Source organism: Kryptolebias marmoratus, linkage group LG8 (assembly GCF_001649575.2).
Source record: "Kryptolebias marmoratus isolate JLee-2015 linkage group LG8, ASM164957v2, whole genome shotgun sequence".
NCBI lineage: Eukaryota > Metazoa > Chordata > Actinopteri > Cyprinodontiformes > Rivulidae > Kryptolebias > Kryptolebias marmoratus.
Window position 1 is genome coordinate 6475012 of NC_051437.1, and position 3873 is coordinate 6478884.

At 40.5% G+C, this 3873-nt stretch overlaps 1 long non-coding RNA gene across 1 annotated transcript; it reads left to right on the plus strand.

The window, feature by feature from the left end:
- Nucleotides 1-572: 572 nt before the first annotated feature.
- Nucleotides 573-984, plus strand: LOC112450600. The gene is made up of 3 exons (XR_003039267.1): nucleotides 573-614; nucleotides 695-839; nucleotides 928-984. It is a non-coding gene; the product is annotated as an uncharacterized LOC112450600 (long non-coding RNA).
- The last annotated feature ends 2889 nt before the right edge of the window (nucleotides 985-3873 follow it).

A 3873-nucleotide genomic window follows, 5' to 3' on the forward strand; every position in this document is an offset into this window, starting at 1 on the left:
CTAAATATAAAGTGGGCGACAAGGTTTGGCTCTCCACCAGAGACATCCCTCTTAAAGGCACCTCGAGGAAACTAGCTCCTCGGTTCATAGGACCTTTCCCCATTGAGAGACTGCTGAACCCCACCTCAGTCCGTTTGACCCTTCCGGCAGCTATGCAGATCCACCCAGCATTTCATGTCTCTCAGATCAAACCATTCTTGGACAGTCCTTTGAACCCACCTACCGTCCTCCCCCCTCCCGCCCGGCTGATCGACAATCATCCCGCTTTTACGGTCAACTGCATTATTGATGCACGACAGAGAGGTAGAAGGGTTCAGTTTTTGGTCAATTGGGAGGGCTATGGACCTGAGGAGCGCACATGGGTCCCCAGGTCTTTTATCGTGGATGCCTCCTTGATCTCGGACTTTTGTAGAGCGCATCCAGAGAGACGTCCAAAATTGCCAAGGGGCGATTGTTAGAGGGGGGGTACTGTGAGGATCTGGGTTTTGGCTCCGCCTTGTGGGCAGAGCCACTAATCATTCTTTCACAGGTGTTCCAGTTTCCACTGATAAGACCAGCCAGTACTTAAGCAGCAGGCTGAGATCAGATCTTCGCTGGAGCATCGAACCTTCTGGGTTAGATTCTCTGCCTCAGCGTCTAACCTAACTTATGCTCCTTATGCTACTCACGTTCTCTGTTTGTGCCTATGACTCAGGTTTTCTGCCATGCCACGACTACGGATCTGAAGAACTACTTACCTGGATAACCGCTGATACTTACCTTGCTGTAACTGGCTCGTCTCCTGGAACCACTGGAACCGCACCTCTCCTGCTCGACACCGCAAACCTCCTCCAGGACCTGTAAGCAAACAAAGAGACATTGAAATCCTTGCTACCATCTTGGAACTGAATTGTACCCGAGACTCACCCAGTTCTCCTTATCTTGCAGACTCCTCCAGACTCTGACCACTGTATATAACTTCACCTGTTAATAAATGCACTTACCGTTATCCTCGTCTCTGTGTGTGGTTTTGGTTTCGTTCTCTGGACAGAAACTCTAGAGTTTATGACAAACCCTTCTCTTGTACTCTGGTCAAATCTGACCAGAGCACTTTGCTCACAGTCTGCAGGTTTACTTGTGGTTCCTAGAGTTTCCAATAAAATGGGAGACAGAGCTTTCAGTTATCATGCTTTGTTTTTGTGGAACCAACTTCCAGTTTCTGTTTGTGAGGCTGACCCCTTGAAAACTTTTAACATTAGACTTTAGACTTTCCTTTTTGATAAATCCTATAGTTAGGGGTGGTTCTGCTGGAGGTTTCTTCCTGTTAAAAGGGAGTTTCTTTTCCACTGTCACCAACGTGTTATTCAGGTTGGGAGTCTGGGACAAAGTGAAGATTCAACGCAATCTTCTGGCTTCCTAAGACAGATAAAGTTTTCTGATTGGCTTTTGCAATGTGTGTGAATGTTTTTTACAGTGCTGTGAAACAACTTGTTGGCACTTGATGCTATGTTAAAAAAAAATTAACTAAGTAACTTTTACTCAAAATAATTTTTTAAGGACCTACCATTTACTTTGACTTGAGTAGATTTTTAAACAAGGACCAACGACCGCAACATTGTTTCAATTAAATATAGAAGTTTTCTCACAGCTCTGATATAAAGTTTTTTTTTTAGGCTTTCTTCAGAACTCATTAGGTGTCAGCTCAAGGACCAAACCATTTACTGTTATTGAGGACCCTGATCACATCTTGGATCATGACACTGGTGAAGAGCAAGACCAAGATCCTGACATGAAAAACTGAATAAAAAAATAAAATAAATCTTGTTTTTTTGTTTTTTACACAATTTAGACAATCATTTGATCATGTGACTGATTTTGCCACTGTAATTTGAGGCATTTGTCCTCTTTTCACTCATTAAAAAATACTGTCAGTTTTGACTGAAATCACAAAAAGATTTTCTTCTAAGACATTAATAAAAATTTGAAAAGATTTAAAAACTAACTTTGACACATAGTAATCTGTGATAAACAGCACAATATGTTCACTAAATTTGGTGTAGAGTCAAAATAATTCATAAATTATTATTTTTATTTAAAAAAATTGTATGAGCTCAGATCAGTGAGGCCTACAGGCCAGAAAAAAACAAACAAAATCAAATTTGTACTGTTCTTAGAAAACAACTTGATAAAGAGATAACATTTGTTGATGATACATGTGTTATCATGAATTTATAATCAGATATATTGGCGTGGTCATTTCTGACCAAGAACACAAAAGTAGTGAGCAAGTAATGAACAGAATCAGATGTTTATTATGGGTATTACAGTTGTTGCTGCCAAGCAGTTTATTTAAGGAATAACTTTGAAATGAACCTAACCAGTTCAAACCTACTGACTTATTCTGACATGTTATGTGAAGGCTGTTTATAAATTTGAGCCTAACAAAAATATCTGTCACACTTTGGAAGTTATAAAGTATAATTTGAGGTTTAGTACCATTCCCCACCCCTCCCTAACCTAAATGATTTCATACGGTCTCTACAACAGCAGGAGAGTTGAGGAGAGGGGGGAAGACGAGAGGGAGAAAAAGTGTCAGGAGGAGAGGGCAGTGGCATTTCAGACAGACTGTCTGGCTGCAGCAGGATCTTCAGCACTCAGCCTCATATGATTCTGGGGTCAGAGGTTATCCTCACTGATGAATATCGAGCCAAGCCCCATCTTCCTCACAAAGGAGAGGGAGTCGTTTTCACTCCCCAGGTCTGGAAAGTTTATTTCAGGAATTCATTCCTGCCAGTGTGAGACAGTAAACCTGTCTCAAAGCAGAAGAGTTACGTGCACAAATATTACTTTTTGTCTCAGGCTGCCAAAGCAGTTAGTTATGCTGTTTTTCATTCAAATCCAGTTGTGGGTGTAATCACGTAACAGTGGGGGAAGGAATGTGTTTGTATTCATTTGTGAAACATACATCCATGGGATTTTTGACGGGATTTAGAAGATTATAGTTTGCAGACTATGAGCTGTGTGAAAGTACACTAATGTTATGTGTTTATCCTGTTGTACTGAACATCTCATTCCACAAGCCCTCTCATCTTATTCTAGTGCCTTAAAATGGTAATACAGAGGATTTTTTAGTGATGAAGGAGAATAACATAGGCGACTAATAACCCCAGCTGAATGTTTTTTGTAAACCAACATATTTTAAACTCACGGTTGTTTTGAACATGTTTGATTTTTTGATTATTATTATTAAAGTTCATACCACAGAAGTGTAATCACATCACATTTCAAATGACACTGTCTGCAGGACCTTAACTAAATGTCTGTGGGAGATATAGATGCCCATGAGAGACAAGTGGGACACATTTGAACAATTGGCTGGCAGATGCCTGAGCATTAAAGTTAATAGGGAATTTCCTGGCATAGACTATTATTTTGACAGTCTTGATTTGAGTTTAAAAAGTCAAAGTGGCCCTCCAGCAGAGGCAGAGAGAACACTGACTTTTAAAGGGTCATGCTGCAAAAGAAAGGAGGAGGATGGTCATGTTTTTTATGTTCTGGTTTGAAATGCAATAAATCCATTCAGTATGAAAGATGAAGAAATGACACGGTGGTGGGAGCTAATGAAGCAGGGTGAAGCCAGGTTTGAGGGTTACAGTCCATTAACCTGCTGGCAGCAAGAAAAGTGTTCATTGCCATGTGATAAGTCAAAGCTTAAGCATTATTAAGGTTTTACTGTCTACAGTTATAAATTGTAGCTTGAAAAATGCAAACTGTATGATGCAGAGCATTTATTCATTAGTTTTTCATCCTGCTTTGTCCAGTTCAGGGTTAGCTGTCATTGCGTGGGGTCCATCACGGAGACACATGAGGCAATTAATTCCACATGCTGCATCA